The 9,060-nt window shown below is 45.4% G+C and overlaps 1 pseudogene; it reads left to right on the forward strand.

Moving 5' to 3' along the window:
- The first annotated feature begins 560 nt into the window (after positions 1 to 560).
- Positions 561 to 1,494, forward strand: LOC119921799 (annotated as a pseudogene).
- The last annotated feature ends 7,566 nt before the right edge of the window (positions 1,495 to 9,060 follow it).

Raw genomic sequence — 9,060 nt, forward strand, 5'->3', positions numbered from 1 at the left:
CCCATTGTGGGCAGGAATTGTCTCTCTTTGTTGCTGAATTATACTTTCCAAGCGCTTAGTACAGTCCACTGCACACAGTAAGTGCTCAATAAATACGACTGAAAGTGTCAAATGAAAGAGTTATGAAAGTATGTAAGAGTCAAATAGACGTAGTTGAGATTCTCGGGGCCGCCACCCGTCTGCTGTGTGGCCTTGGGCAAGTCCCTTCACTTCCTCTGTGCCTCTGTATCTCATCTATAAATTGGTTGTGAAGACTTGAGCCCCATGCAGGTCATGGGCTTTGTCCAACCTGATTAGCTTGCATCTACCCCAGCGCTTAGAACAGTGCCTGGCACATAGTAAGCTCTTAACAAACACAGCAAAGAAAAAACGAAAAGTCCCTAGCAAATACCACAAATGTTATAATTTTGGATTCTCTGTGTTCTCCAGACTCAACTTCCCAAAAAGAAAGCAAGTTGACCCACTCTCATCTTCCCCTGCTATTGTTTCCTTTACCACTGATTTTTTTGTTGTTGTTGGCTTGCTTCTTTCCAGATCTAACTTCCCACTGGGACAGAGCCATGGAGAAGGAGAACAACACTATGGGGACAGATTTCGTTCTTCTTGGACTTTTTAACCACACCCGAGCTCACCAAGTCCTCTTCACCTTTGTTATAATGGCCTTCGTCACCTCCTTGATGGGCAATGCAGCTATAATTCTCCTGATCCACAGAGATATCCACCTCCACACCCCAATGTACTTCCTGCTCGGTCAGCTTTCGCTCATGGATGTGATGCTGGTCTTCACCACCATTCCCGAAATGGCCGGTGACTTCTGGTCCAGCAGGAATTCCATCTCTCTCGTTGGATGTGCCGTCCAAATCTTCAGCTTCCTCACTCTGGAAGGGGGCGAGTGCCTCCTGTTAGCTGCCATGGCCTAGGACTGGTTCGTGGCCATTTGCCACCCTTTACGCTATCCCATTCTCATGGGTCCCAGGCTCTGTCTCCTCCTGGCGGTGGTGTCCTGGTTGTTTGGGGCAACGGATAGGTTGGTACAGGCGGGGGTCACTGTGAGCTACCATTTCTGCCATTCCCAGGAAGTCAACCATTTTTTCTGCGAGGCCCCCACTCTGGTGCGCTTGGCCTGTGATGACGGTCTTTGAGTCCGTCATGTATGTCTGCTACGCCCTGATGCTGCTGATCCCCTTCTCTGTCATCCTGGGCTCTTACGGTCTCATTGAGGGGGCTGTACTCCAAATGAGGTCAGTGGAGGCCAAGAAGAAGGCCTTCACCACCTGCTCCTCTCATCTCATTGTCGTCGGCCTCTTCATCGGAGCTGCTATCTTTATCTACATGAGGCCCAGGTCGTATGATTCAAAGGACTATGACAAGGTGGTTTCAGCCTTCTACACTATCCTCACTCCCGTACTGGACCCCCTCATCTACAGCTTAAAGAACAGGGACGTTCTGTAGGCCTTAAAGAGAGGTTTCACTGATTGCAAGTTAAGGAATTAACATTGAGAGTGGATGGGAAGTAGCATGGCCTAAGGGATAGAGCCCGGGCCCGGAAGTCAGAGGAGGTGGATTCTAATCCCTGCTCCCCAACTCTCTGCTTTGTTACCTTGGTCAATTCACTTACCTTCTCTGTATCTCAGTTACCTCATCTGCAAAATGGGGATTAAGACTGTGAGGCCCAGGTGGGACAGCAAATGCGTCCAACCTAATTATCGTATATCTACTCCAGCTCTTCGAACTGTGCTTGGGACATGGTAACTGCTTCGCAAATGCCACAACTATCATTGTTGTTATTATTATTATTATTATTAATAATAATAATAATAATATTAATATTATTACTATTATTATTATTGGGGTACTATAGAGTTTCCCATTTTCTCCTTGGGAAACAGTGTGGATTAGTAGAAAGAGCAGGAGTTTAGGAGTCAGAGGACCTGGGTTTTAATTCTGACTCCAACTACTAGTCTGCTGGGTTGCCTTCGGTAAGTCACTTAACTTCTCTGTACCTCAGTTACCTCATCTGTAAAATGGGGATTCAATACCTGTTCTCCCTCCTACTTAGATGTGGGCCCCGTGTAGGACAGTGATTGGGTCTGAAATGATTATCTTGTATCATCTCCAGTGCTTAGAACAATGCTTACAATCAGTTTTATTGCCATTTGTCTCAATTGATACTTCAGTGGTAAAGAACCAGGTAATTTTTTATAGTATGTGATGGAGTCTCTTTTTTAAAAAAGTAGTATTTATTAAATACTTACTATCTACTAAGTAATGAAGATGATGATGATGATAACAATAGTATTTGTTAAGCATTTACTGTGTGTTAGGCACTGTGTGCTTAATGCACTAGAGTGGATACAAGCAAATCAGGTTGGCTATAGTCCCTGTCTCATTTATCCAATAGTATTTTGCAAGTGCTTACTCCATGCAAAGCACTGTATTAAGAACCTGGCAAGTATAATAAAACAAAAGACACATTCCCTGCCCACAATAAAATTATATGGGGTTCACAGTCTTAGCCCCTGTTTTGCAGATGAGGTAACTGAGGCACAGAGAAGTGAAGTGACTCGCCCAAGGTCACACAGCAGTCGTATTGGAGTTGGAATTAGAACTCAGGCTCTCTGACGCCTAGGGTCCTGCTCTTCCCACTAGATCATGCTGCTTCCCAGTGTAAATGATGGCTGCAGCTTGGACAATTTATTAATTGGACCAGGTCAAAGGAACTGAAAATAGTCAAAGTGGTTTGCATAGACTCTTTTACTCTCTCTTAACCCTGCCAATCATCTCAGGTTCCCTCAGGTTAAGCAGAGTGGAAGTGCACACAGGAATCACTCTTTTACTCTCTCCTAACCCTGCCAATCATCTCAGGTTCCCTCAGGTTAAACAGAGTGGAAGTGCACACAGGAATCTCTCTCTCCCTCTCTCCCTTACTCACTCCCTCTCTCACTCTCATCTCTCTCAATAACAGCTATATTCTACTCTCTCAAGTGCTTAATACAGTGAGTGCTTTGCACACAGTAAGAGCTCAATTACATTGATGATGGTTGATGAAAGAGAAATCACTGTGGCACAACAGGAATTTAGGAAATTCAGGAGATACTATGTGTAGGGATTTCTATATTTTATGGTATTTCTTAAACGTTGCTATTTGTCAAAAAGTGTTCTAAGCATTGGTACAGGTACAAGCTAATTAGGTCAGACAAAGTCCCTGTCCCACATGGGGTTCCTAGTCTAATTTAGAAGACAAGACTGGCATTTAATTACCATTTTGCAGATGAGGTAGCTGAGGCACAGAGAAGTTAATTGACTTGCCCAAGGTCATGCAGTAAGCATTTGGGAGAGCCAAGATTATTAGAACCCAGGTCCTCCAATTTCTAGACCTATGTTAGGCCCAGACGCAGCGTGGCTTATTGGAAAGGGCACAGGCTTGGAAGTCAGAGGTCATGGGTTCATCTTCAACCACTTCTTCAACTTCAACCGCTCACTTTCCACTAGTTCCTTCCCCTCTGCCTTCAAACATGCCCACGACTCTCCCATCCTAAAAAAACCCTCTCTTGACCCTACCTCACCTTCTAGTTATCGCCCCATATCCCTCCTACCATTCCTTTCCAAACTCCTTGAACGAGTTGTCTACACGCCCTGCCTCGAATTCTTCAACACCTACTCTCTCCTCGACCCCCTCCAGTCTGGCTTCCGTCCCCTACATTCCACGGAAACCGCCCTCTCAAAGGTCACCAATGACCTCCTGCTTGCCAAATCCAACGGCTCATACTCTATCCTAATCCTCCTCGACCTCTCAGCTGCCTTCGACACTGTGGACCACCCCTTCTCCTCAACACCCTATCCGACCTTGGCTTCACAGACTCCGTCCTCTCCTGGTTCTCCTCTTATCTCTCCGGTCGTTCATTCTCAGTCTCTTTTGCAGGCTCCTCCTCCCCCTCCCATCCCCTTACTGTGGGGGTTCCCCAAGGTTCAGTACTTGGTCCCCTTCTGTTCTCGATCTACACTCACTCCCTTGGTGATCTCATTCGCTCCCACGGCTTCAACTATGATCTCTACGCTGATGACACCCAGATCTGCATCTCTTCCCCTGCTCTCTCCCCCTCTCTCCAGGCTCTCTCCTCCTGCCTTCAGGACATCTCCATCTAGATGTCTGCCCGCCACCTAAAACTCAACATGTCCAAGACTGAACTCCTTGTCTTCCCTCCCAAACCCTGCCCTCTCCCTGACTTTCCCATCTCTGTTGACGGTACTACCATCCTTCCCGTCTCACAAGCCCGCAACCTTGGTGTCATCCTCGACTCCGCTCTCTCATTCACCCCCCACATCCATGCCGTCACCAAAACCTGCAGGTCTCAGCTCCGCTACATTGCCAAGATCCGCCCTTTCCTCTCCATCCAAACCGCTACCCTGCTCGTTCAAGCTCTCATCCTATCCTGTCTGGACTACTGCATCAGCCTTCTCTCTGATCTCCCATCCTCGTGTCTCTCCCCACTTCAATCCATACTTCATGCTGCTGCCCGGATTGTCTTTGTCCAGAAACGCTCTGGGCATGTTACTCCCCTCCTCAAAAATCTCCAGTGGCTACCAATCAATCTGCGCATCAGGCAGAAACTCCTCACCCTCCTACCTCACCTCCCTTCTCTCCTTCTACAGCCCACCCCGTACCCTCCGCTCCTCTGCCGCTAATCTCCTCACCGTGCTTCGTTCTCGCCTGTCCCGCCATCGACCCCCGGACCACGTTATCCCCCGGACCTGGAATGCCCTCGCTCTGCCCATCCGCCAAGCTAGCTCTCTTCCTCCCATGAAGGCCCTACTGACAACTCACCTCCTCCAGGAGGCCTTCCCAGACTGAGCCTCTTCCTTCCTCTCCCTCTAGTCCCCCTCTCCATCCTCCTCATCTTAACTCCTTCCCTTCCCCACAGCACCTGTATATAGGTATATATGTTTGTACATATTTATTACTCTATTTATTTATTTATTTATTTTACTTGTACATATCTATTCTATTTATTTTATTTTGTTAGTATGCTTGGTTTTGTTCTCTGTCTCCCCCTTTTAGATTGTGAGCCCACTGTTGGGTAGGGACTGTCTCTATATGTTGCCAACTTGTACTTCCCAAGCGCTTAGTTCAGTGCTCTGCACACAATAAGCGCTCAATAAATACGATTGATTGATTGACTGATTGATTAATGGGTTCTAATCCTGGCTTTGCCACTTGTCAGCTGTGTGACTTCAGGCAAGTCATTTAACTTCTCTGTTCCTCTGTTACCTCATATGTAAAATGGGGATTAAGACTGTGAGCCCTACATGGGACAACCTGATAGCTTTGTATCTACCCCAGCGCTTAGAACAGTGCTTGGCATACAGTAAGTGCTTAACAAATGCCATCATCATTATTATTATTATGCTCTTTCACCTAGTCCAGGCTTCTTCTCAATAGGCCATGATGCTTCTATTCATGAACTTTTAATAATGAAGATAGATGGAACAGTAACCATGTCCTATAATTTCCTATAATTACAAGAAAACATCACAGATGTTACAGTGAAAGGAAATGGCTAAATCCAGTTTTATTCCTTTATTCATTCATTTACCTAATTATCTGATCATCCAAATTAGCATATATCCTGAGCATCTTAGAAAATCAGCTTTCTTCTGGACTTTGGCTACAGTATTCCGGGGCAAGTGAAAAGAGTAGACAGGAAGCCCACTGGTCTTTACTTTCTGTAAATGCTTTTGATTCCTCCCTTAAGTAGAAGTTCATGAAGGCTCCATGGAGAACTAGAATCAAACCTGGACCACTGATTTTGTTATTTAAGGGCTCTATTTCTTTAACACAAGCTAGCCTGTTCATCTTCTCCCTCATCTTCTTTATCTTCCCAATTAGACTCATTCACCTTAACAGCCCCTTCCACTGCCCCAGGTACCTCCACCTCAGCCAGCTCTTTGTCATGGACCTGATATACATCTCTGTCGTTGGGCCCAGGATGGCCACCACCTTCCTCTCTGACAAGAAGTCATTCATTCAATCATATTTATCTAGCACTTACTGTATGCGAAACTGTACTAAGCGCTTGGGAAAGTTGTACAATGCAGCAACAATCAGACACATTCCCTGCCCAAAACAAGATCACAGTCTAGAGCAAGAGACCCCTCCTGAATCCCCAATCCTCCAGTCAGTGGTATTTACTGTGAGTTTGTGTGCAGACCTCTGCTGAGAGAGTCTCTGGGGAGATCTCCTCCCTTGAGACATTTTTAAATGGCATTTAAGCACTTACTATGCGTCAAACAATGTTTGAAGCACTGGGATATTTGTTCAGCACTTTCTATGTGTCAAGCAGTATACTAAGCGCTGGGGTAGAAACAAAATAATCAGGTTTGACATGGGGCTCACTAAGTAGGAGAGAGAACAGAGACTGAGTCCTCATTTTACAGTAGAGGAAACTGAAGCACAGAGAATTTAAGTGAATTTCCCAAGATCACAAAGCAAGCACTTGACAGATCTGTGATCATCGTCGCTCAGTGGAAAGAGGCTTTGGAGTAAGAGGTCATGGGTTCAGATTCCTGCTCCACCACTTGTCAGCTTGTCACCTGTGTGACCTCGGGCAAGTCACTTAACTTCTCTGTGCCTCAGTTACCTCATCTGTAAAATGGGGATTAAGACTGTGAGCCCCACATGGGACAACCTGATCACCCTGTAACCTCCCAGCGCTTAGACCAGTTCTTTGCACATAGTAAGTGCTTAATAAATGCTATTATTATTATTATTATCATTATCATTATTATCATTATTATTATTATCATTATTATTATTATCTTCTGACTCCCAGGCCCTTCTCCCTCTATTCTAATAGACACCACCTCCATTCAGGTTGTCTTGTCTTAAGCTGTTGAAGCATCTCTGACCTATAGCAACCCTGGACACATCTGTCCCAGAATGTCCCACCTCCCTCTGCAATCGTTCTGGTAGTGTATCCATAGAGTTTTCTTGGTAAAATACGAAAGTGGTTTATCACTGTCTTCCATGCCGTTAACTGGACTCTCCACTCTCAACCCTCTCCCATGCCTCTGCTGCCCAGCAGAGGGGAGATTTGACTTGTAGCAGATTGCCTTCCACTCCCTAGCCACTTCCCAAGCTAGAAATGGAATGGACATGCCTCTATTTGACTCTCCCTCCCAGAGCCCAAACTAGTAGAATACTGAAAACCCTCCAGGTGCCATCCTGAGATGGGAGTCCATCTACTCCTTTGGATATGGGTCCAGAATTTCTTCTTCCTGACCACTGCAAGAGCTGAAAGACTTTTCCTGGACTCCATGATGAGTACTATGAGTACTATGTGGCTATACATAGCCCCCTGAATTACCCGGCTCTCATGAAATGGATGAGGCATGGGCTGATGGCTTGGCCGTGGGATCTTGACCCACAGGGTCCATCAATTCAATTGACTACACCGTGTATGCACACCACAACCCTTATTGCAGGTCCCCTCCTTCTGTAATGAACCTGCCATGTCACCCCTGGCCTGCATACACTTCTGGGTCTCTGAGCATATGGTGCTTATGAGTACCGCTATGTCTCCTCTAGACTGTAAGCTCATTGTGGGCAGGGAATGTGCTGTTTATTGCTGGACCGTACTCTCCCAAGAGCTTAGTACGGTCCTCTGCACGCAGTAAGCATGCAATATATCTGATAGGCATAAACTCTCCTCCACTTCAAAGACTTGTTGAAGGCACATCTCCTCCAAGAGGCCTTTCCTGACGAACCCTTCCTTTCCTCTGCTCCCAATCCCTTCTGTGTCACTCTGACCTGCTCCCTTTATTTACCCCCCAACCCCACAACACTTATGTATATATCTGCAATTTATTTTTTTATATTAATGTCTGTGTCCACCTTCTCAACTGTAAGCTCATCGTGGGCAGGGAATGTGTCTGTTTATTGTTATATTGTACACTCCCAAGTGTTTAATACAGTGCACGGTAATACTGCACTGCACACGGTAAGAGCTCAATAAATATGATTGAATGAATGAAGGAATGAATTATGACTATGCACTTGGCTGTGAACTCTTTAAGGCCTTTGATACTCACCTCAGCCCCATAGCACTTACGTAGTGTCTTTATACTTCACTATTTCCCCTATTGGTAATTTATTTTAATGTCTATCTCCCCTTGTGGACTGTAAACTCCTTGTGGGCAGGGATTGCATCTACCAACTCTGTTGTATTGTACTTTTCCAACTGCTTAGTATAGTGTTCTGCACACAGTAAGTGTTCAGTAAATACCATTGCTTGTGTGATTGGTTAGAAGCTGCATGGCCTAGTCGAACTAACATGGGCCTGGGAATCAGAAGACCTGGGTTCCAAACCCAGCTCTGCCAATTGCTTGCTGGGTGACTTTGGGTAAGTCAATTAACTTCTCTGAGCCTCAGTTTCCTCATCTGTAACATGGGGATTCATTACCTTTCCTCCCTCTTACATAGACTGTGAACCTCAGATGGTGCATGAACTCTGTCTAACCTGATTAACTTGTATCTACCACAGCACTTAGAACAATGTTGGACATATAGTAACTGCTTAACAAATGTCATAATGACAAATACCATTATTATTGTAAACTCCTCCACCAGACTGTAAGCTCCTTGAGGCAAGAATTGTGTCTACCAACTCTATTGAACTCTCCCTAATGCTTAATACAGGATTCTGCACACAGTAATCAATCAATCAATCAATCGTATTTATTGAGCGCTTACTATGTGCAGAGCACTGTACTAAGCGCTTGGGAAGTACAAATTGGCAACACATAGAGACAGTCCCTACCCAACAGTGGGCTCACAGTCTAAAAGGGGGGAGACAGAGAACAGAACCAAACATACCAACAAAATAAAATAGGATAGAAATGTACAAGTAAAATAAATAAATAAATAAATAAATAGAGTAATAAATATGTACAACCATATATACATATATACAGGTGCTATGGGGAAGGGAAGGAGGTAAGATGGGGGGATGGAGAGGGGGACGAGGGGGAGAGGAAGGAAGGGGCTCAGTCTGGGAAGGCCTC

The sequence above is a fragment of the Tachyglossus aculeatus genome, unplaced genomic scaffold (assembly GCF_015852505.1).
Source record: "Tachyglossus aculeatus isolate mTacAcu1 unplaced genomic scaffold, mTacAcu1.pri SUPER_30, whole genome shotgun sequence".
Taxonomy (NCBI): domain Eukaryota; kingdom Metazoa; phylum Chordata; class Mammalia; order Monotremata; family Tachyglossidae; genus Tachyglossus; species Tachyglossus aculeatus.